Source organism: Elephantulus edwardii, unplaced genomic scaffold (assembly GCF_000299155.1).
Source record: "Elephantulus edwardii isolate Elephantulus edwardi_28Jun2011 unplaced genomic scaffold, EleEdw1.0 scaffold00036, whole genome shotgun sequence".
In the NCBI taxonomy this organism is placed as follows: domain Eukaryota; kingdom Metazoa; phylum Chordata; class Mammalia; order Macroscelidea; family Macroscelididae; genus Elephantulus; species Elephantulus edwardii.
Window position 1 is genome coordinate 1,105,916 of NW_006399786.1, and position 25,849 is coordinate 1,131,764.

The 25,849-nt window shown below is 38.8% G+C and overlaps 1 pseudogene; it reads right to left on the reverse strand.

Moving 5' to 3' along the window:
- Positions 1-8,904: 8,904 nt before the first annotated feature.
- LOC102868332 lies at positions 8,905-10,232 on the reverse strand (annotated as a pseudogene).
- Positions 10,233-25,849: the final 15,617 nt, after the last annotated feature.

Below are 25,849 nucleotides of genomic sequence, written 5' to 3' on the forward strand. Positions count from 1 at the left end.
CACAATCTGAGAAGATTATTCACTCTGATCAGGGGATAGCTTAATAGAGAATTTAAAGATTAATTTCAATGGTATCTTTTAAAAGTTGAAGTATATGTTAGTATTAATCTAACAGAAACTTGTCAGGGAACAAATAAGCAAAGAAAATTTAAGTTTGGGAAACAATGCTAAAAAAAAGTCAGAAACAAAGATACCTTGTTTTTAAACTTTAAAATTCAGAACATTTCAATGACCTGCTGAAAAAGGGTGGGAGAATAAATAAGGAAAAATGAATTGAAAAACGGAACATTCTGTGTTATTTATAACCTCTTGCCACGTAGAATTTAAAAAACAAGTAAATTCATTCCATCTGATCGTGAGAGAATAGAGGCTCTGTGATTTTTCTCAAGAGTTTGAAGTTACTCTTCACATTGTGAATTCAAGACAATAAGAAACAAGTACAAAGTATGGATTTTTTTTTTCAGCCAAACTTCTACCTTCAATCTGATCAACTAAGAATTGAGAGTAAAGCAAATTTTTAGAGCAGCTTTCTGGATAGGGTGAGGCAGGTGAAGGGACATGGCTACAGTAAGCCCTTAAATGCATGCTCTCCATCCTTTTCCTCAAGAAAGAAATTTCCATCTTTGGAGCCTTGCTTGAAGTAGAGAAAAGACAATTATTGCAGAGTTCAATGGCTCAGTCCATCCTCAGTCCTTTTATTACAGCTTCTACAAGTCATCCAAAAAAAAATTAGCTGTTGTTGTGTCAGAATAGAACTATGCTCTGTAAGGAGCTGATTATTCTACAGTACATCACTGGACCATTTTTTTCCCTTTCTGAGGCATCTCTGAGTTGACATGAATCTCATGTATTTTCTTTAGCAGCCAAACATATTAATCATTGATGCCACCCGAAGACTGCTTTATAGCTGAGAGTTAGCTTTAAAGGAATGCCCACTAGTTACACTTCCATCATGTTTAAGGAAGTTGTCAAAAGACCTAAGTGAGTGTGAAACCCAAACTTCTCAGCCACCTCAGGTATAAATTATATTCTCTTTCCTAAATCTCAGTTATATTTCAGTGAATGCTGTATTTTACAATCAAGGCACAACGCTTTCTACCTGTGTGGTTCCATCACACCTAACCTAGACTGAGTCCTTGTCAAAGCTGTTCACTTATCTACAGATTCAACTCAACCACTTTATGGGCACACAATACATCATACTGTAGAGGGCAGGAGCTGAAGGAACAGGTTTTCTTGTCAGCTGGATCTGAGTTTCATATGTACGTCAGAGAATTATCATAAAAACAACAGGATATGGTTCATAAAAAGCACTTGCATATGGCACATAGTAGACTCTTAAAAAATAATGACTTTTTTTTCAGCTGCAGCTGTTTTATCATAAATGAGCATTCCATACAAGCTAGAACCTCTCTGATCCCTTGTGTATGTCACCCTTATCACCCCTTCTGTACATTCTGTCCTGTGCTTGAACCCAGTCTTCAAATTCACTCAGTAATCAGACAGTATGCCTCACTTTTCCTATGCCCATTTCTGGAAACGGAACACTGGAAGAGTGTTGTCCCAGACAAGAGAGACTTCTCCCTCCTCTCTGTCCTGGGATCTCCCCACATACACACACACGCATAAATATCACAATTTTAGCATCACCACAGTTTGGAGATTGTTACATTGCCTCCCATTGAATAGATGATAGTTGTCCTTGTATATTTATATCAGTCTGCCTCGAAGTTGTCCAGAACTTTTGCAACCCTCTTCATTGTCATTGTCCTCGTCTGTACTCCCAGAAAACTGGCAAGTACAAAGTAATGAGCAGAGAAATATCATAATCATAAGACAAATATGTTAAAGGATATGAATTAAAGGTTTTCCTACTAAAGAAGGCAAAGGGGCTCTGGTAGCTTTGTGATAAGGAATTGTGTTGCCAGTGCAAAGGTATGCAATTCAAATCCACCAGCTGTTCTGTAGGGGGGAAAATGGGCAATCTCTTCCGGTGAGATTTACTGCCTCTGAAAACCCATGAAAGGATCAGTTATAGGTTGATTCTGACTTAACATTACATAACAAGAACTAAAGAAGAAAGTATATCAAAACAAAAGACTCACCACAGATCTGTTTGAGCTCTGGAGCCCCATGTCAACTGTAGAAAATCCAGTTAGAAAAGGATCATGGAGTCAATCTGCTTGCTTTGTTTAGGAAAAAAAAACAAAAAACAACAACAACAGCAAACCAGGTGTTCTGCAGTAGCCAGTCTGTAGTAGCATGTTGTTGTTGTGTGCTTTTGAGTTAAAATCAACTCATAGCTGACCCTGCAGCAGGTTTTCAGAGACACTTATTCACACATCTTTCTCCTGTGGAGTAGCTGGTCAAACTGTGTGCCTTAAGGATTGCAGCACAGTTTCTTACCACTAGGTTATCAGAAGGAATGAGAAGCAAATGAAATTCATTTGAATGAAATTTTGAAATTCATAGAATGAAAGTCATTCTAGAACCTCAACCTACGTAGCCCAACATCAGGACACAGGTACAAAAGTTCCCAGAGCATAAAAGTAATTCAATGACAGTGAAGCAAACTAACATGTCTGAGAAACAGCAAACAGTCTTAGAAAGTATAACCAGGGTGTTCCTTAGAGGCAAGGGTGGAGAAATTTCATCTCACATACTAGGAGCATGTTGGCAGGAGGGACCAGTCCTTTGAAAAAAAGACAACTTGCTAAGGAAGATGGCGGATCAGAGGAGGACTGACTGTAGCTCAAATATGTCAGAAACCATGAGGATGTTGAAAGGTAGACCAGGATTCAGCTCTTTGGTTCAGAGGGTCACAGTGAGTCAGTCAGCCTAACAACAACAACATAAACTAGGTAGTGTGTTAAATACTTTAAATGCATTTAATCATTCAAAATAATTCTTTGAATTTGACCTAAGTACTAACATGTTATTTTTATAAATTAGGAACTCAATAATGAAAGAAACTAGTTAATTCACCTAAAGATATGTAGATTTAAATGCAAGTCTGTGTAACTTCAGAACTTTCCATTTCAAATACATGAAACAGCAGCAATGGAATAACAATATTCACATTATGATTGTTATTCTATATTGAGTGAATACTTTTGCCTCAAGAGCCAGTATAAGTACTTTTTCAGTTAGAGAGAGTTGCATTTTCTATTTATTTACCACTTGAGACAAAAGAAAAAGAGACATTTATTGGGGAACATTTCCACCTTGTTTAATTCTACACACTCTGTTGGGCAGCCTTCAGAGAGAAAAAAGTGGAGATCTCAATTATAGCTTCAAAGAAAGCAGCAGTGCCAAATGTAAATCACTTGTCAACTCCCTACCCCTCCAAGAAGACCCGACCTTCATCAATTGTCCTGCTCATTTCTGTCAATACCTTATTTTCTCTTCTGTGTCTTAGCACATGACTTAAACTCTGCTTCTTCATCCCACTAACTTGTATCTCATTTTTGGCCTACAACACCCTACTTCATAAATTGTTTCTTTTTCTTTCCATAACAGGTATAATCCATGTTAGATTTTAGTGGCTCATAGAAATAATCACTGTGGTTTTCGTGCACTGTAGAATTCTACCGCAAAGTCCTTTTCCTTTCCTATCTTCCACCACATCAACTCAAGTAAGTGAGACCAAAGTTACACATTGACCAAAGAGATATCAATGACCTCGTCAATCCACAACCTGGCTTTCCCACTAATAAAATTAAGAACATTTGTTCCCCTCACAAACAAGATAATGATATCAATTCTTTTTAACCCAAACTTTAAAATTCAGTTCCCTTTGAAAGTATTTAAAAAACAAAACATCTTGAAGGTACTTACTACAAGTCACACTTGAGTTCTTTTTTTCATCAGCTTCTAATAAACAGAGCTTATTGACCCTAAAAGCCAGTTTCTCTGGCAGCCCTCTGCTAAGTACAACAGCCACCCCGTCTTTATAAACCTGTATGTTCTTTGTCGGTTAAGACACAGGAACCTGTAACTGATAAGCTGATACTGATGTACTGTTAATAAATGCCAATTGCAGTTTTGACCACATTCTTCTCTATTTTGAATGATCTTTGACAAAGCTGTACTTCAAATTTTAAAAATATCTCTGTTTCATCTTAATGATGATGCTTTTCTTCCCCTTTGCATGATTTTCTTAGCAAAACATCACCAACTCCATTATATGACAAGTTCCTAACTGCCCATAGAGTGGATAATCAACGTAGTTCTCTAATTCTATCACTCTAAAAAGCCATGATAGGGAGTTCTGGTGGCTTAGTGTTAAGGAGTTGCTCTCCCTGCACAAAGACAGGTGATTCAAATTCACCGTATCTGAGGGAGATATGGGTAATCTTCCCTCTTGTAATTTACAGCCCCTGACAACCTGTTGAAGAGTCAGCTATGAGTTACTGGTGATTGCTCAGTCTCAATGTTTTGATAACTGGATGAATATCAAGCTCTATATACAATGAATTTTCACTTATTTTCTGTGAATTCCTTAGAGGTTTACAGTAGGTTCAGAGAAATTAATTGATTTACCCAAAGTTTCAGTAATATAAGCTGAAACAAGAGTCCAAAATGTTCAAAACAAGACTCTTTCCACATATCCCATATGGATTCCAGTGAACACAACTTTTCTTGTAATTACCTTAGTCATTGTTTTTTAAACCACTATTAACTTTGGAATAAACAAAATCTTTTGAATCCAGTAGAAAGTGCATCAGCCTTCAAAACAAAATGGCTTAGAAAGTGGTGTGACTTTAAGGAAGCTACCTAGCTCCCCTAAATCTTTTTCTGCAAAAGGTGCTATAGTGACTATTAGGTGAATAACATGTAATTTGTGAGCCATAGAAATGAATATTTTCTGCTATATCTCCTGTTCAGCCTAGTCCACTGAATACAATATGCTAAAAACTGTGTTTAATTGAAAATATAGAAGTATTGATAAAATATATCATTTTAAAATGTTACATTTGTGTCAGATCAGTAACCAGATTCCAGGTAGCAATTGTTCTTCAATTTCTTTTTCTCTTTTTGATCAAGGCTTGCCAATGGAATGATATAACCTCCTCTTTTTAAAAGGTCAATATATCCAACATATTAAAATCTAAAGGAAAGAAAATATAGAATATAATTACATATTACATGATTTTGTATGAGCTTCTCGTTGTTGTTGTGTGCTGTTGAGTGGGAATCGACCCATAGCTAACCACTCCAGCAGGTTTTCAGAAGCAGTTAATGGCATGGGAGGAGATTTGCTGTGGAATGTTGGGGAGGAAGGGAGGGCCTCTGGCCAGGACAGATTGCCTAGCTCTGGATTAGTACAAGACTCCCAAAGGCCTTTAATATGGGTAGAGAAAGCTCCCCTGTGTTTGGCTGTACTGGCTTGAGAAAGCTCGCCACCTGGGAAGATGGCTGCTGCATCTATTGAGCTGGGAGTAGTCTGCACAAGGCTGAGGTTCTCCTATCCAATTCTCATGTCCCACGTCTGCAAGCCTGCCCTATCCTGTCTTCCTGTTTACTTGCTCGTATATAAGTGTGCTACAGCGCCCAATAAAATTGAGCTAGATCGACTCTCTGAACAGCGCCCAGAGTGGTGTGTCTCTGTCATGCTTGCCCCTATCAGGGTGTTGCTGTTCATTGCGGGCAAATGGACAGCAACAGAGATTGTCCATCCTTTTCCTGTGGAGCAGCCGGTGGATTCGAACTCTGTGCCTTTGGGGTTACAGCCCAGCTTCTTATGTATCCCTACTGCTATGGAATAAGAGAAAACCAATTTATGCCATCAACACAATTGTTATGTGCTGTCAAGATAGAAGCAACCCATAGCTGATTATTCAGCAGGTTTTCAATCAACACAATAATACTTATTAGCACTCTCATCATTGAAACAAGAAAAATATGAGTCTATCTTCTGCTCTTGGGAAATTTGACAACCCATAGATTTCTTACACCGGGTTGAAGGAGCACTGTTTTACGTATAATGGACTTGGAATTGACTCATAGCTGACCCTTCAGTGGGTTTTAGAACCACATCCCTCTGTGTTGACAGCACAATTCCTTACCGCTACGTCAACAGAGATCTCTGAAGGAATGCTCTTGGTGAGGGATGCTAAAACACTCCAAACGGAAGATGTTATGATGTGTTAAAATGTGTCAACCTAAAACCTCTATGATTGCAAAAATACATCATTCTACAAATATGAACTGTTGCAGTTGCTATTGTTATTGTTATTGTTAGGTGCTACTGAATAGACTACAACTCTTAGGAGCAACTCTGTCCTTTCTTGTGCCATCCTCACCATCTCTGACACAGTTGAGCCCATTACTACAGTCACTGTGTCAGTTCACCTGGTTGAACTAGCAGGGGATAAATTCACTACAATAGCAACAAAATTAAACAATGCAAACACATGGATTTAGAAATTATGGTACATTCACATGAAGGAATACTATGCAATATTCAGAAGTAATGATTTCTTAAAATACTACATAACGAGGAAGAGGCTAGAGAGTACTATGCTAAGTGAACTAATTCAGACTCACAAGCACAAACGCTGTATAAGACCGTTGTTTTAAAAATAGAAGGATAACTGGTAAGATATGTATAAAAATCCCAAGGGGAAAGAGAAGGGAGGGAGGCGAGTAGAGCATGGGGATGGGGAGAAATCACTGGGATGGCAGAGTTCGGTGGGTGGAGGGAGGGGATGAAGTAATTAGAAAAGACCCAGTGGGATCTTAAAAGACATGGTAATAAGGGGTGTAGATCAATGATGATTAAATTTACAAAACACAGTGTGTATGCTGGAGAAGGAAGGACAATCTCCTCCTGTGATAGTTGGATCCTGATCTGACTGGACAGTACACAACAAAAACAAAAACAAACCCCACAATGTGTAGAAATTATTGTCTGAAACAATGTGAATGAATAAATAGGTAAAACACAATGTTGTTACATGAATGAAACACAATGTATATGAATATTTTTATGCATCAGTCTGGAGACTATGGTGTGCTTTATCCAGGCCATAGTCTTTGTAATTACTTGCTATGTGTCAGAAAGCTGGACAATGACTAGAAATAATAGAGAATTGATGCCTTTGATCTGTGGTGCTAGAGAAGAATATAGAATATAACATGGGCTGCCAGGAGAACAAACAAATTCGTCCTGAAGAGAGTGAAACGATGCTGCTCCTTGGAGGCAAGGATTCTGAGGCTTTGTCTGGCATACTTTGGACATGTTGCAAGGAGGGAACAGTCCTTGGAGAGGGACATCATACTTGGGACAGTGGAGAGACAGCACAAGAGAAGAAGACCCTCAATGAGATGGATTGACTTAGTGACTGGAGTAATGGGGGATAGGTGTGTCAAAGACAATAAGGTTGGCACATGATCGAGTAAGTTTCAGAGCTATGTTGTCACTATGAGTCACAAGTGACTCAACAGCACATAACAGCCACAAAAACATGCAACTCAATATAAAAAAATTAAAAAGACATTTATAATAATCCAAGCACTTTCGAGAATGAGGTTAGATTATTGAGGACCCATAAAGTATCCATTATTCAAAGGTGTGATTTTTGCCTTTCAGAAATAGTTAAGATACAATTTTCCCTAATTCTAGATTTCTTAATATCTTTTACAATCACAAGTGTTTTCAGAAATAGTATTTTGGCACTTAAACTACCTGTGCTCTGGAATTTGTCTTTCAAAGACTCCTTTACTACTTCACTTATTGTATTTTATTTTCCTTGGGGTAAGTAATAGCATTTTCAATGCTTCCTTGAGTATGAAACATATTTTATTAATTTTAATTTATCTGAATTTAATGAATTCTTACCTTTCATACTGGAGATCCAGGTTGATTTCCAGTCAAACTACTTCACTTCCAAGTACCATCCTTCCTTCCATAGTTAGTCATGTTCTGTGAAAGAATAGCTTCCAGTTAAAGACAGACTTGGAAGAAGGATTGGCCATACACTTCCGGGGGAAAAATACAATAAAAAATAAAAACAAAAACACCCCGCCTGATTTCTGAAAACCCTGTAAGCATAGAGGAACATTGTTCTTGTTGGTAGGTGTTATCAAATCGGCTACAAATCATTTTGAACCTATTAGGAAAAGGACAAAACCCTGTTCAACCCTACCCGTCTTCACACTCTCTGCTGTACCTTTAAGCTCATTATGATGCTCACTGTGTCAGTCAACCTCCTTAAGAATTTTCCTTGCCTTAGTTAATCTGTTTTTCTAAGCATATCATTTTTCCCAAGGACTGGATCCCTCTGACAACACGCACAAAGTATGTGAGATGAAGTTTCACTCATCATCCTTATCTCCAAGAGATATCCTGGTTGTATTTCATCCAAGTCAGATTTGTTTGTCCTTTGGTATTAAATATTCTTCCATAATCCCACAGTTCAAAAGCATTGAATCTTTTTGATCTTGTTTATTCATTCTTTTACTTTCACAGGCATATGCATCAGTAGGAAATACCATTAATTGAATTAGGCATACCTTAGTCTTTAAACTGAACTACATGTTCTTTAGCACTTTGAGAGGTACTTCACAGTAGATTTTCTCAAGGCAATAAATACAATGATTTTTTTTTACATTCTTTCAAATTTTATTTTTAAAAAAAGATGATAAAAGGAAAAAATCTTGTAAGAGTGTCATTAGGTGCAGCCATCATCATCATCACCATCATCATCATCATCATCACAATAAAGTATTCCAAAGAACAGAAATGACAAGGACCCAATTCAGTATATATTGTCCTACTTCCTCACTTTGCAAGTTTAAGAAAAATGTCAAAGCTTTCTCAGTGGGAAAGGTGAGGGCAGTTTTTACACTGAAATGGTGCCATAAAGGAGTCATAAAATCCCTGGATTTTTTCCCTTCTATTTATCCATTTTTTTTTTCCTGTTCTTATTCTTTCTTTTCACGCTTAGCTTTTGAGTCTTCCTCCTCATGTGTTTTGCTCAACTGTTCAACTTCCTTTTGTTTGAGAACTCTGATTACTGTCTTTCCATTCTCCTTTGTGAGGGTGGCTATTTCCACTTTTTCAGCAGAAAGTATACTAGCATCCACGGTCTTATTTAGCACCTTGATTGCTAAAGCCAGGGCTGACTTCAAAGTCATTTCTCCTTTGCAGCCTTGCTTTAACAGTGACACAGCTGCAGCACTATTATTTCCAATGCATGTGGCTTTCCTGAGTAAAGTCTGCTGTTAGGGACCTCTCTAAAGTACTCAGGAGCTACTGTGTCTCTCTGGAGACTAAGGTGCCCCTGATACAGGCCATGGTCCTTGCAATCGCTTGTTATGCATCAGAGAGTTGGACAATGACTAGGGAGGACAGAAGGAGAGTTGAAGCCTTTGAGCTGTGGTGATGGAGAAGAGTACTGAATGTACCATGGACTGCCAGGAAAACAAACAGATTCATCTTGGAGAGGATTAAACCAAGCTACTCCTTGGAGGCAAGGATTCTCGGGCTTAGTCTGACATACTTTGGACATGTTGCCAGGAGGGACGGGTCCTTGGAGAGGGACATCATGCTTGGGAGGGTGGAGGGACAGCGCAGGAGGGGAAGACCCTCTATGAGATGGATTGATTCGGTGACTGGGGTAATCGGGATGGGTGTGTCAGAGGCAGTGCGGTTGGCGCAGGATAGAGCAGGGTTTAGGGCTGTTATGCATAGGGTCGCTATGAGTCGCAAATGACTCGACGGCACATAACAACAACAACAACATGTGGCTTTCCAGCCCCCATAATTCCCACTGGGTCACTCTGATAGAGTTGAAAGCCATAGTGTTTATTCCAGCCAATGTACAACAATGAAACACCTAAGGAACACTTTCCTCCAACTGTGTATAAGCTTGCTTAATATCACACAGTGCTGTGGTCAACTGTTCACAGGAAATTGACTCCTGATACTGTAAAAAATATCTTTAGGTAATGAGTTGCAGTTCATTAGTCAGAACATCAGTGTCAGAAGTTATACCTACCACACTACGAGCTATGTCCTCACTGAGTTTATAAATTTTTTCAGAAAAGAAGACCTCATCCAGTAGCTTGTGGATGTTGTGTCTCTCTGCTTCCGGCAAAACACTATCGTTTGCTAAAATTCCCAGACATGTGCCTGCATGTCCAATAGCTTGCATAGCATATTCAACTTGGTCCAAGCAACCCTCTGGAGAAAATATAGTGGTCTGGGAGTGATATCTTTGAGACATATTTCCTGAGTTTTCTAGGAATTCCCGAGTGTAGAAACCGAGGAGCCAAGAGTTACTCTGAGAGTGTTACAAGGAGAAAGAAAACCACCACTGCTGCTGGAGTATCTGTGGCAAATATAATACATCGATTTTATTTTTTTTTTAACTGCTGCTTCTCTGGGTATAGTAGAGTCAAATGACATGCTATTTTCCATTTATTATGATGTCTATTGAATAATTTGTGAGAATTTTTGTTTTCTTTATGTTGAGGTGAAATCCATACTAAAGGCTATTATACTCTTTGATTTTTCTTTTCTTTTCTTTTCTTTTTCAGACCTGCCTTTACTTGTTTTTGGTGAAACGTTCTTCTATGTCCGTTTGCTGTACAGAGATAACTTGTGGTTGCTTGTGGAAGCCAAACACTGTGAAACTAATGTGTCAAATGCGAGAATGGTTACCCATCATGGACAGTGTTTGGTGGAGCTCCCCGATTAAAACAAGCTTGGAAGCAGGAGTGGCATCCACTTCCATAATAGCTTGCCTCTGGAAACCATATGAACCTGGAGAAAGGATGACAGTTATACCTGTGTCCAGGTCTTTTGTTCATGGGTTCGCTGTGAGTTGCCTCTGACTCAATGGCACTTAACAACAACAACAATATATGTTTCACATTCCCCTAATTTTTAATAAGCAAACTTTATGTTGCCTAAATTTCTCAGTTGTTGAGTCTTCCTCTGATCCTGACGTCATATTCTTTTTCAGAGAGCCAGATTGTTGTTGTGTACCATCAAGTGAGAACTGATCCAACTCAAATCTGACCCTCCAGCAGGTTTTCAGAGGCAGTTAATGGCACAGGAATTGATTGCCCATTACTTTCTTTAATTATTTTCTCAGAATATATATTGAATGGTATAATGAAAGGATACAACCCTGATACAAACATTCATTACTTTAGTTTAATCTAATATTCTCTTACTTTTAAAAACTGCTACTCAGTTTATATACAGGAAGAACATGAACACAATTATGGGTTCTGCAATCCTCATTCTTTGTAATGTTAGCCATATTTTATTATGTTTCACACAGTCAAATATGTTTAGGAGCTCTGGTGGCCTGGTGGTAAGAAGCTGTACTGTGATCCAGAAAGCATGCAGTTCGAGGCCACCAGCTGCTTTCCTAGAGAGGAATGGGCAATCTCCTCCTGTGTGATTAACTGCCTCTGAAAACCCACCAGAGGGTCAGCTTTGGGTTGGTTCCAACTCTATGCTGCACAACAACACAGTCAATAAAGCCCAAATAAACATTTTTCTAGTATTACCTGCTTTCAGTCATTATCTTTTCGAAATCATTTTTCAGTTCTTTCAGCTTGAGAAATACAAAGCAAATTCTTCTTTTTTTATTTCCAACTCTCTTCTTTGCACATGTTATTACAATATCTTGCTTTGCTTTTTCTACAGTGTTGTAGCTTTCTCCATACCTAGCCAAACTGTATGCTGAGAAAATAATTTGAGAAGCTAGACTCTGTGAAGAAGAATGTGGCATCAGGATAGGGGGAAGACTCATCAAAAGTTGTATTATGCAAATGAAACAACCTTTCTTGCTGAAAGTAAGAAATACTTGAAATGCTTGCTGCAGAAGATCAAAGACTTCAGCCTTCAGTATGAATTCCATCTCAATATCAAGAAAATAAAAATTCACACCACTTGGACCAATTGGCAACATGATAGATGGGGAAAATACTGAAACTGTCAACGATCTCTACTTACTTGTATCCACAATCAACACACTTGATACCAACACTCAGAAAATCAGGAAACTGTTGTCAAAGACCTCTCCAAATTACTGAGGAGCAATGATGTCAATTTGAAGACTAAGGTGCCCCTGATTTAGGCCACAGTATTTTCAATTACTTGCTATGTATCTGAGAGCTAGATAATGAATAAGGATGACAGAATAATTATTGTTTTGGATTGCAGAGTCTTGGGTTGGAGAAGAGTACTGAATATTCCATGAACTGTCTAAAGAACAAAGATATACCTTGGAAAAGGTGCAGCCAGAGTGCTCCTTAAAGGCAAGGGTGGTGAAGCTTCATTCCACACATCCTTTGAGCATACTGCTAGGAAAGGCTATTCCTTGGAATGAGATATGATGCTTGGAAAGGTGGAGATTTAGTGAAAGAGAAGAAGAACTTCCATGAAATGGATTGATGCAATGACTGCCATAATGGGCGCAGGTGAGTCTGAGGTGATGACTATGGCTGGGGTTAGGAGGGTTTAGGTCTATTGTTCATAATGTAACTAGGATTCATACACGACTTCATGACACCTGACAACAACAATACCTAGACAGTTCTAGAGCACGTTTCAGAATCTCCTTTGATGTTAATTTTGACTGTATTTTCCCCATGTTTAATTGTTTCTTGATATGATAAAAAATTTTATGGTTTTCAGTCATTAGTATTAAATGCTACAAATATATTCTTCACCTGGTTGTTAAATTAAAATATAATACACTCAAAGTTGTATTTTGACTCTCATCTCTCTGTTTTCATTTTCCTCTGGCTCAGTTTGAACTAACACCTTATGAAACTGATAACCAGTTTCACAGCAGGCAACTAACTGAACTTGTTCTGGATGATAATATTGAGTTTCTCCATCCTCTATTTTCACCGATGAAGGTTATTGATTCTTGTATGATCTATGAAGTGTAATCCATGTGTATAGTCACTACATATGCTTTTCTGTAAAGATATTTGTAAGAATCAAGCAGCTGGTCATACAAAATTCAGTTGTATTTTTAGAACCTTCCAACCCAAGGACTTTATCTTCTGGCACTGTATCAGTGTTCAGAGGGCTTTCAAGGGTCCATTGTTTAAGAAGTGGGTGGTCAGTCCTCCTTCCTACCTAGTCTTAGTCCAGAGAAATATATCCACCTTGCATAACCTGATGGGATTGAATCACCAACACAGCTTGGAGTATCACAACAACATACAGACTCCACGAGATGGCAAACTGACAGAAGAGTGATGGTTGAGTTTAATAATTTTGAAAAGTTCACTAAAGCACTGAACCTAACAGCTTAGCTGGTCTTTGTAGCTAGAGGAAATAGGCCTGATTGCTTCAGACTCACTACCAATTTCTATAGCTTTTTACAACCTTATTGTTGTTGTGTACGATTGAGTCAGATCAAATCCATAGCTGACCCTCCAGCAGGCAAAGCAATTAATCACATGAGGGGAGGAAATCACCCATCTTTCTCCCGTGGAGCAGCTGGTGGACCTGAACAGTGCACCTCTGAGATGGTAGCAAAGCTTCTTGACACTAGGCCACCAGAGCTCCTCTTTAGTATGTATGTTCCTAGCTGAGAACCATTTTCTCATTATCTCTTTTGTCTTAGACTTCTGCGTCATGGAATCTTATTTCTGCTCAGAATCTGCCTTCTTCAGTTTGCACAGGAAATTTCTTCCTATGAAAGATTTCAAGAATATGAAGCAGGAGGCTAGAGATTTGAATGTCAGATAGAAGATACCATGACCTCTCCCATAGCCAATTTTCTCTCCTTCCTCCTTTTCTCTCTCTAAGATGTCCAGGAGCACTTCTGTTCTCCTCAGTGTCTGTCCTCAGCAGAGAACCTATCTCAGTATTAAGCAGCTAAAAAGGCTGCAACCTTCTCAGAATGAGAGTTGGAGTGAGTCAGAATGAGAATGTGGAGTTACAGATAGAAAATTCATCTTGGCATCACCTTCATCTCCCTGTAAGTATTATTCTCCCCATTTCTATCACTTTCTCTACCTCACCTGGATGCTACAAATCAATAAGGATTTTGATTGACAGAACTTGCCGCTTTACCCTCTCAAGGAGTAAAATGTTTCTAGAAAAGACTTGTAAGTACAAATGTCGTAGTAACATCCAAGTATCTATGGGGGAAAAGAAACCCCAACAGTGTTATTAATGTTTTAAACCACACAATTCTAACTACATCTAATACTCAGTTACGAAGAAAAACCCCAACACACCAAACTCATTGCTACTGAGTTGGAATTACTCACACCTGACCCTCTAGTAGGTTTTTCAGAGGCTGGGAAGAGCATGGAACGAGGTTACCTATACTTCTCCCGTTGATCTGCTGATGAATTTGAACTGCCAGAGAGGTGTCACCTGTAAGTTTGCAGTACAACTCCCTATGCAGTAGGCTACAAAAGGTCCCTTCTTACTTATAAAGTTCCCTATTTCAATACTAAAAGTGTAAGTCCCTACTTCACTCTAACCCCTAATTCCTCATTTAACAGGAAATAGAACCTTTATACCATGTTAAGTTCTTTCAGATTTATTGTATTTCCATACTGAGAAGATTATCTTTCACATTTCTAAGAGTTTAATTAGCCTTAATAATTAGGTCCTATTTGGCCTAATGTGTTTTTTAAGGTCAAGGGTTTTGGATTATAGTAGCCTCCCTCTCGCTTTGAGAAATTAAAGATTAAAACCAGACAAACTAGTGATTTCTACCCCCTCATTTATTTCTACAATTCTGAAAAAGTCTTTGTTTAATGGAAAACTGACAAAAGTGTTTGACTCTAGATTATCAGCAACCAATTATTTAAAGCCACATGTTTACCTAAATATAGAATAATATGCACACACACAAAAATATCTTTTTTTATTGTATGTTCTCCTTTACTCCCCTACACGTATCCTTGCTGCATCCTCCTCTAAAAGAAAATAAGAAAAAACTTAGCCAATGCTAATAAGATTTGTTTAGATTTTTCCCGTATTTTAGCAAGATCCACATAGTTTCTTAATGCCTTCAATAGTTTAAACTGAAGAAAGAGAAAATGAGTAGCTGGACATTATGTGCTTCCAAAAACACTTAGTTGTTGTGGTGGCCAGTCTCCAAGATGATTTCCAGTGAACCTTACTTACGGGTGCTCACTCTCTTCCACAGTTCTGTTTTTTCCAGTTTTTTGTTTTTGTTTTTGTGGTTTTTTTTGTTCCGTCAGAGTTTTCAGAGAAACTGAAAGAAAAACAATATTCAAAGAAAGAGAAAGAGAAGTTTTTTTAGGAATTGGTTCACATGACTGTGAAAGCTGGTAAATCCAAAATCCATAGGCCAGGCAGGCTGTAAAATGCTTGTAGTCGTAAGTGTGGAATTCATAGATGAAGCAGGCTGGAAACTTCAACAGGATAAGTGTGTTAAAGGCTTAAGGAAAAATACTTCTCCATCTCAAAGCCTCCATTTTTGCTTTTAGGATCTTTAACTGGTTATATGGGGCCAGTCCTTATTACAAAACCAAATATTTTTTTACTTGGAATCAACACATTATAAATGTTAAACACATCAACACAATGCCTTCAAAATAAAGGTACAGTTAGACTGGTGTCTGACAAATTACAGAACTCACAAAGAACCATCAGACCCTCCCACACTGTACCAGGGCAGACCCAAGTGAGCATTAAATATAGTATCTATGTTTACTTCTCAGATATTTTAAAAGATGTTCCATTAGGGCTCTCTAACTATTGAATCACTCACTTTTAGAGTGGTCCACGTGGCAAGAAATTGAAGCCTTCTGCTGATAGTCAAGTGAATGAACTTGGAAATTAATCTTTCCTCTTTAGTCGAGTCTTCAAGATACCAAAGCCCTGGCAACAGTTTGAACCACTCAGCTAAACCATTCTTGTGTTACCTGTGAGATAATAAACTCGTATTGTTTAAGTTACTAAGGTAAGTTTCGAAATAACAGTATTGTTAGGTGCAACAAGTCAGAACCAATTCACAGCAACTTGTGGTGTTAAGGTCTACTATTCAAAATCACTCCCCTAATCCATTAACTTACTTTGCCAATGTGGATAGCAGAGAATATGTGAATAGGTATGTTAACCTAATCCGCAAGAGGATTGGTAGGTAGCCTTCTCTTTAAACTGAGCGGATCCAGCAGCAGAATGAGAGAGGATCATCATCAGCAAAGGAGAAGCCAGCATGTGGTGAGCACTCTTTGGGTCCAGAGATCCTTGCATCAGCTAGACTTCCAGCAACAGTGGCCAAAGCAGAGGACCAGAGACCAGATGTGAGGCAGAGCTGACCTTGGGACAGCTACCTTTCATGGAACTAAAGCTAAGATCCCTTGCCTCAAGTTTATTGGAGGACTAATGGAAAAGTCATAATTGGCAGGACTGAGAGTTTTGTAACACTGGCCAAAAGCCTTGAGGCTCAAGGCTGAGGTGTCTGTGAACACATTTTGGAAGCTATCTCCACTACTGTGTTCTGCTGCTGTTGTTGTTGTGTACCATTGAGTTGGAACTGACCCATAGCTGACACTCTGGCGTGTTTTCAGAAGCAGGTTTTCATAGGCAGTTAATCCCATGAGAGGAGAATGCCCATCCTTCTCCAGTGGAGTCGCTAATGGCCTTGAACCACATGCTTTTGGGATTGCAGCACAGCTTCTTGCTACTAGGCCACCAGAGTTCCCTGTATTCTGTACTGTATTCTGCTACAACCTGAATTACAGCCTTTTGACTTCCTCAATATGTTCTTTGTGATGTGTGTGAGATCACTTCAGATTTTGGACCCAGTAAAGCAATAAGATTGGGATGAGTAGAAAGAGTTGTAGGAGTGTGGGGTGCATGTATAACCTCATAGGAATTGGTTTTGTTTTGTTGATGTTGTTGGTGGGGACAGTTCTTCTTTGTGACATTGGTAAAGGTTAAATGTGTTTGTCCCCATGCAGTCCTTGCTCTTTTTACACAACTCTATGTACAAAAGACAGGATATCCATCCTGTACTATCTTCATATTCTTTGCTGTGCATAAACCCTTTGCTGCAGCTGCTGTAACAATCTGTCTTCGTAAGGTCTTCCTCTTTTATCATTGACCCTCAACTTTACCAAGGAAGCTCTGGTGGCTTCTTGGTTAGGGATTGCGCTACCACTAGCTAGCCTGCAAGAAATAAATGCAAAATCTTCTCCTATGCAATTTCCTGACTCTGAAAACTTTCTAAGGGTCAGTTTTGTGTCAGTTCCTATTCAATGGTGCATAACAATTACTTTACCAAGCAGAGTGTCTGGCCAACCTCCTCCTATACAACTAACTACTTTTGAGGTTGTAAGTTAATGAAAGGTTAGCTATGACTTGGTTCCAAATCAATGATATATAACAACAACAATAACACCAAAAGATCCCTTCCTAATAATATGCTTGCAGTGTATGAGACAAAGTCTATCTTGGCCGTTTTGTAGCACACTGTCTCTATGTTTTATAACAAATATACACAATGTAGAGTAACAGATAACTAATCCAATTGATAATAATATGCTTATTTTTCTAGTAGGTCAAAGAAGGACGTGGAATGCAGGCTCTTTGCTAGCCTGATATACCTTTATCTGTGTGTGTTTTTCCATTATGATTTCCTTACAAAATAGTCAAAATTTTTGCAGCTGTTATTCAGCCAGCTTGTTGGCATCTGTCCACTCAGTAAGCTATATCTTTTGTGTCTCTGAGGTTTTTGTACTATCAGAGAAAACTTCCTCTCTAAGAGATTGTTCCATAGCTCTGAAAAGCACCCCTTCCCTAATCTAATCAGATAAAGCAGCTTCCCTTCTAGTGCTTGCTCTAGATAACCAATATATCATTGCCCATCTGTGAGAAGGAAACAAATTCTCTTTTGTCATAAAAGTAACAATTTATCATATTCTCCTCAGAATTTAGGGACTGCCCCTTGTCTGCATTAGTCATCATTGGCATCTGAGAGCATGGGTAACTAGGGATGGGAGCAGACACACAGCAGTTTGTTTGTAAGAAGAGAGCAAGCCAACAGCAGATGCTGCAGTAGGAAAGGCAAGGGCTAATGAAAGTATTGAGTGGAAATCTGGGCTCGACCTTAGGAACCATTTTGATGACTTTGACCAAGTGGTCTTCTCCAAGATCATGAATATTCTTATTGTCAGATGATACTTCCTGTTATAAAGATTTTTGTTCCCTAGGATTGCAAACAAACATCTTCCTTTCTAACTCTATCAGAGCCACTGGAGCTATGGGGGTAAAAGCATGTAGCTGCTAATCAAAAGGTTGAAGATACAAACATACCAGTGGGAGAAGATGAGATGGTTTGTTTCTTCGGTAATGACTGACAGCATTGAAAGACCTTCAATTCCACTCTACAGTATGAGTCACAATGAGTAAGAATTCATTTGAAAGCTGGGAGTTTGCTCTGGAGTGTATACTAAACCTGTAAAGGCATAATGTTGTTGCTGTTAGGTGCTGTTGAGTTGAGCACGACTCATAGCGACCCTGTGAACAAAAGATCTGAACTCTGTTCTGCCCTGACACTTCCTGACACACAAGACCCCATTGCATCAGTCACTCTGTCAATTCACCTGGTTGAGGGTCTTCCTCAACCTTACTTGCTGAAAGTAAGGAGGACTTGAAGCACTTGTTGCAGAAGATCAAGGAATGTAGCCTTCAGTATGGATTGCACCTCAATATAAAAAAAAAAAAGATTCTTACCACTGGACCAATAGGCACTGTCATGATGGATGGAGAGGAGAATGAAACTGTCAACAGCTTCATCTTGCTTGGGTCCATGATTAACACCCTTGGTATGAGCAGTCAGGAAATAAGGAAACACATTGCATTGGGAAAATCTTCAGTTAGAGACCTTTCGAAATTATTGAGTAGTAGTGATGTTAGTTTGAGGACTAAGGTGTGTCTGATTTAGACCATAGTCTTTCGAATTACTAGCTATGCATCCAAGGCCTGGACAATGAATAGGAATGACAGAAAAAGAATTGATACCTTTGACCTGTGGTGCTGGAAAAACAGCACTGAAAATCCCACGGATAGCCAAGAGAATGAACAAATATGTCTTGGGCATGGTGCAGCCAGAGCACTCTTTGGAGGCAAGAATGATGAGGCTTCACCTCACATACCTTGGACATGTTGGTAGGAGGGGCTATTCCTTGGAGAGAGATATGATTTTGGGAAGGGTGGAGGGTCAGTGAAGGAGAGGAAGACCCTCAATCAACTGGATTGAAAGGCATAATAGGAAATTATAAATTGTAGATTACACTCTCAGTATTTCTTTGGTTATGGTGAGCTTTCTCCTCTAGTATCTCAAACACATTTTTGGGACACTAAGAACATATTTACAGAAGAAAGAGAGAGGCATGGTGGTGCAAGCGTGGAAATTATGGCAAGCTTTTGGAGTCGAGTGCTTTTTCAGGCTTGTGTTTGACATGCAGGTTTGCTCTGCCCCCAGGAATGAGGCAAGCCAGGCTTGGCCTAGGGTTTAAGGCACGAGGGGGCTTTAAACCCTAAAGGGTCCTCCGGCCTGAGGCCCTCAGGCCAGGTTCAAATTGTTTTCCTGTCAAACATTCTTCTAGGTGGTATAGCACTGGTCTGTGCATTGCTGCACAGAGATAATTCGTGGTTGCTGTGATGCTGAACACTGTGATAGTGCTGTGCCAAACGTGGTAATGGTTATTCATGGAGGGCAGTGTTGGCTGGAGCTTCCCGACTGAAACAGCCTGGAAGCAGGAGCGGTATCCACTTCCGAAATGGCTTGCCTCCCTCTGGAAAATCTATGTACAAACAGTGCTCAGGCCTTTTATTCATAAAGTCAAATATTGTGCTAGTCTACTATTATATAATGCTAAAAAACGTTTACACACAGAAAAAAAATCATTCCTAGATGGTTACCAGAGCTGAGGAAGAAGGGAGAGATAATAGGATGAAAATTAGTTAACAGACACAACAAAAACAAACAACTCATTACTGTCAATCATTTGATTTTTTTCACTGCTGTTTCCCTGGGTCCCAACGTTTGTGGATCAAAGCAAAATTAAATCCTTGACAATTTCAATCTTTTCACTTATTATTGTAATGTTGCTTATTGGTCAAGTTGTTAATTATTTTGTTTTCTTTATGTTGAGGTGTAATCCCTACCTCTTAATAATCCTTATCAAAGACTGCAGTCTTTAATCTTATTCAGTAAACTTTTCAAGCCTTTGTTTTCTTTTGCATTATCACAGATTGTTAATGAGTCTTCATCTCTAGTCTTAATGTTTCATACCTCTTCATATAATCTAGTTTCTTTAATTATTTGCTCAGCATAGAGATCCAATAAGTATGATGAAATGTCACAACTCTGATGAACATCTTTCCTATTAGTAAATCATGTAGTATTTCTTTGTTCTATTAGAGCATAAAGTCCCTCTTGACCTATGTACAGGTTCCACATGAATGCAATTAAATATCCTGGAATTCCCATTTTTCTTAATGTTATCTATAATTGTGATTTATACAGTCAAATTCCTTTGGGAAAAAGTATCAGTAAAAGACAGGAAAAAATCTTCTGGTGTTATCTGCCTTTAACAAAGCACCAGCAGTGACAGTACTTGTTCAATATCCTTTTCTGAATTTGGCTTGAATTTCTTGCAGCTCCTTGTCAATGCAATACCTCAACCATTTTTAAACTATCTCTAGCAAAACTTTACTTACACATGGTACTAGTGATACTGTTTGATAACTTCAACATTGCATTGGGGCGTCTTTCTTGGGGATGAACATAAATATAGATTTTTTTCCAATCAGTTGCCCTTCTCCCAAATTTCTTGGCATAGGTTAGGAAGCACATGTAGTGCCGCATCCTTTTATTCAATCATCTCAGTTGTTTATTCTGCAGATTCCAGGAGTTTTGTTTTTCACCAATGACTTCAGTATTCCTTGGACTTCTTTTATCATTATCATTGGTTCTTGAGCAAATGCTAATACTTGAAATGGCTGAATGTTGGTCAATTCTGTCGAGTACAGTGTCACTTGTGTACTCCTTCCATCTTCTCTTGATACTTCGTGACACATTCAATATTATCTCTGTATTGTTGTTAGGTGCTAGTTGAGTATGACTCATAACAATCCTATGAACAATGGATCTGAACCCTATACTATCCTGTGCCATCCACATCATCTCTGACATCCTTGAGCCCATTGCAGCTGTCATTGTGTCAGTCTATCTCATAGTATCTTCCTTTCTTTCACTGACCCCCTCTACCTTTGCATCACAATGTCCCTTTCTAAGGAATTGCTCCTCCTAACAGCCTCACCAAATCATGTAAGATGAAACTTCACCATCTTTGCCTCAAGGAGCACTCTGGTTGTATTTTTCTGAAACACATATGTTCTTTTGATATTTAAATTACAGGCGTGGTGACAGAAATGAGGCTGGAGACTAAATGACTGAATTTTTACATTCAATGATTTATTCATCACAAATACTTTTTTTTCCTTAAGAAACACAAATGGCAACCATACACATGGACCTCACCTGATAGACTACACAGAAATCTAAATGACTACATCTGTGGAAAGAATTGCTGCAGAAGTTCAAGAGCAGGTGCTGACTGTTGAAGAGACCATCAATTACTCATGTGCAAGTTCCAATTGAGCTGAAGAAAATGAAAGTATGTTCATTAAAACCAAAATACGACCTTGAGTCTGTCCCACCTGAATTTTAAAACCATCTTGAGAATAGGTTTGAAACATTGAACACAAATAATGGAAGACAAGATGAGTTATGGAGTGTATGCAAGGCTACTATCTGGGACAAAACAGAAGGTCAAAACAGAAGGGAGGAAAAAAGACAAAAGTAGATGTCAGAAGAGACTTTTGCCTTTAGATTCCTTTATGATTACAATGCCAAGCTTGAATATTTTTTTCTAGTTCTTCACGCTTTACAAATGCTGACTATGCTTTATCTTTTTTTTAAAAAACAACAACAACAACAAACCAACCCTAGGTTTCTTCACATTTCATTATACTAGTTTATTTTGCTTTCTCAGGGAATCAGGAAAAGAGTGTGTCAGGGATGCATCCTATCTCCATACCTTTTCAAGCTATATGCAGAACAGATCATTCAGGAGGCTGGACTTCATGAGGAAGACTGTAGCATCAGGATTGGAGGAAGACTCATCAACAACCTATGTTATACAGATGACACAACCTTCTTGCTGAAACTGAAGAGGACATGAGGCAGTTGCTACAGAAGGTCAAGGACTGTAGTCTTCAATATGGATTGAAGTTCACTGTCAAGAAAACAAAGATTCTCACCACTGAGCTAATTGGCAACTTCACGGTGGACAGAGAAGAGATTGAGATTGTTGATAACTTCAGCTTGGTCAACAATATTCCAGGTTAAAGTCAGGGACAGGATTTATGTAGATGTTGAGAAATTAGAACTACCTGCTGTTTGTTTCTTAATTTTATTCCTTTTCTGACTAGTTTTTATTGACATCTATTCTTTACCAGAACCTTTCCTAGATAACGTACATATTAGGCCATTTGATCTTCACCACTACCTCCTAAGCTCTCTTCTGAAAGCTCTCTCTCTTCAAAGCTATGCTGACTCATGACAGCCCCATACATATTGTAGTAGAACTATGTGCTCCATAGTTTTCAATAACTGAGTTTTTGGAATTAGATTACTGAACTTTTCTTCTGAGAAAAGTGAACTTGAAACTCCAACCTTTACATTATCAACCAAATATATTAACCCTCAGACACTCTTTTTCTGAAAGAAACTAATACATTATCCTACTCCTTACTCCTTTCACCTTTTCTTTTCCTTTTTTCTCTTTCCATTTTATCTTTTTACATTCCGTTTCCTCCTGGCTTGTCTTTAGTGTCCCTTCCCTCTACCTCATACTATCCAACTGCAGTACTTGTCTATGTTTCTTCAAAATAGTCTGACTTTTTCCAAAACAACGATGAGATATCATCTCACCCCAGTAAGAATAGAAAAATTTAACAAAACAACATGCAACAAATGATGGCGAGGTTGTGGAGAAACTGGAACCCTTACTCACTATTGGTGGGAGTGTAAAATGGTGCAACCACTATGGAAGGCAGCATGGCACTTTCTCAAAAAGTTGCAAATAGAAATATCATTTGACCCAGTAATTCCACTACTGGGAATATACTCCAAAAAAACCATAATTGCCACCCAAGCAGATATATGCACAACAATGTTTATTGTTGCTTTGTTCACAATAGCAAAGACTGGAAATAACCTAAGTGCCCATCAAAAAACGAATGGATAGAGAAGCTGTAGTATATTCACACAATAGAATACTATGCTGCATTGAAAAACAAGGAACTCATGAAATATTATTCAAAATGGGTGACCTTGGACGACGTTATGCTGCGTGAAATATCTCAGTCACAAAAAGACAAATAATGCATAGTGCCACTGTTGTAAAACGAGACTGACATTGGGTTGGAGGGACACTGAGAAAGATGGGCTAAATAATGTATACTGCATTGAAGCAGATGAGGGAGAAAACTGTTTAAAAGGGATGTGTGATTAGGTATTATTGCCATGACAGAAGTCCAGAATGAAGGCTGCACAGTGGAGTGGACTTGTGGTGGAGGGATTGTAAAACAATCAAAGAACTTTACTTTTCAAAGAGAAGAGTGAACTGGGGGAGGGCGACAGGGAGAAAAGCGCAACAATGAATGAATGGAAATCCAAAGTCTCTGTAAATTAATAAAATTAATTTTAAAAAATAGTCTTACTTTTTCTTTTTTTAATTATTTTATTTTTTTAATAATTTTAATGAACATTTACAGAGACTTTGGATTTCCATTCATTCATTGCTAGTCTTACTTTTTCTAGAGGGCTAGAAGTGTTGTTTCTGTTCCAAATCAAAGTCCATGTCTTTAAAAAAATAAAACCAGAAAGACTCTTTTTCAACAAGTTTCCAATATAAATTTATCTTGGTATTTACAGCTGCTGAGAATGATAACCTATGAATCAAAAGATGTCTGAGGCATTAGAAGTGATTGGTTTATAGACCACGTTGATGGAGAACAACAAGCCTGAACAAAGTTGTAGGTAGTCAGCTCTGGAAGCTGAGTGGGACACTTAGACAAATTCAATGTTAAAATGAGAACACTTGGTTGAGTCTAGGTCTTAATCTTATCCCGTATGTGAGAAAATCAGGTTCTCGGACCCTAAATCTGCAAATGAGAAATATTGATAATAGGTAGTAATTCAGCCTCCTGAATTATCTGTTCTGCATACAGATTGAAAAAGTATGGAGACAGGATGCATCTCTGATGCACTCCTTTTCCAATTTTGAACCATGCAGTGTTTCTTTGCACTGTTCTGGGTTTGGCTTCCTGGTCCAAGCATAGGTCTCACAGGAACACTATCAAGTATTCTGGGATTTCCAGTCTTCTCAAAGCTAGCCAGCCACAATTCTTGTGATCCACACGGTCAAACTATTTGCATAGTCAATGAAACACAGATAGATATTGCTCAGTACTCTTTGCTTTTAGCCAAGATCCATTTGACATTGACAATAATGTCTCTAGTAACACAGACTCTTCTAAATCCAACTTGTATTTCTGGTAGTTCTCTGACAATGTACTGTTTCAGCCATTTTTGGATAATCTTCAGCAGGATTGTGTGTGTGTGTGTGTGTGATATTAGTGATATTGTTAGATACTTTCCACACTCTGTCAGGTCACCTTTTTCTGGATTGGAATGGATCTCTTATAGTTAGTTGGCCAAATAGTTGTCTTTCAGATTTCTTGGTATACCCTTGTAAGCATGTCTAGGACAGCACCTGTCAATTGGTATTTCATCAATTCTTGGAGCCTTGTTTTTTGACAATTCCTTCAGAGCAGCTTGAACTTCCTCCTTCCTCAGCATTGCTTCTAGATCATATGCTGTTTCATGAAATACTTCTGTCAGCCAATTCTTTTTATACTCCTTCCATTTTCTTTTAATGCTTCCTGGATCATTCAGCATTCTGCCCATAGAATCTTTAAGTATTGCAACTCAGGGCTTGAATTTGTTCTGCAGTTCCTTCAGCTTAGGAAATGCTGAGCAGAAGCAGTTTCTTTCTCTCTCTCCCTTTTTCCCTCCTTCCCTTCCTCCCTCCCTCTCTCCCTCCCTTTTTCTCTCCCTCCCAAGGAATCCTGTCTGGGAGCTCCCTTAATAAAGCTTCTTTGAGTTCTTTCTCTTTCTCTCTGGTCCCTTCCTTGAGTCCTAGGCCTTACATCCAGTGTGAAGACCTAACATTCTGGTGCAGGAAACCTGGGAGAGGAGTCGAGGTATGTTGCACCCACTGCTCTCTTTTGGGGCAAATGTGGCACCCCTCACTCTCTCTCTTGAATTTACCAGCTTGCACAGTATCAAGATGTCAAACGGTAATGTAACAGAAACAGGCCCATTTCTCTCCTCTTCTCCATTTTGTGTGTATGCCTGCTGACTGAATGCTTTGAGTGCTTGTCAAGAGGCTCCACATCCACGGCTGATGCTACTCTGAAGTCATGGAATTTAACTGAGTCCCCACCCACTGTGGTGGTGTTATACAGCTTAGTGGTGATTTGGTGGATCCTCTAAGGAATCCAAGCGGGCCTGGGCTTGATACGGGGCATGCCTATTGCTAAGACACACTTTTACCTTGCGAGGGGCACCATTGGAGGGATGCTCACATGGACTGAGGAACGACCTTCTGCTTTCTATTTTCATCCATCTTGGGGGCTCCCTTAATAAGGCTTCTTTGAGTTAAGAAAATAAAACAAAAAGAAAGGAAAGGGGAAAAAATGTTGAGTGGGTTCAGCCCTTATGATGTTCCAACTCCA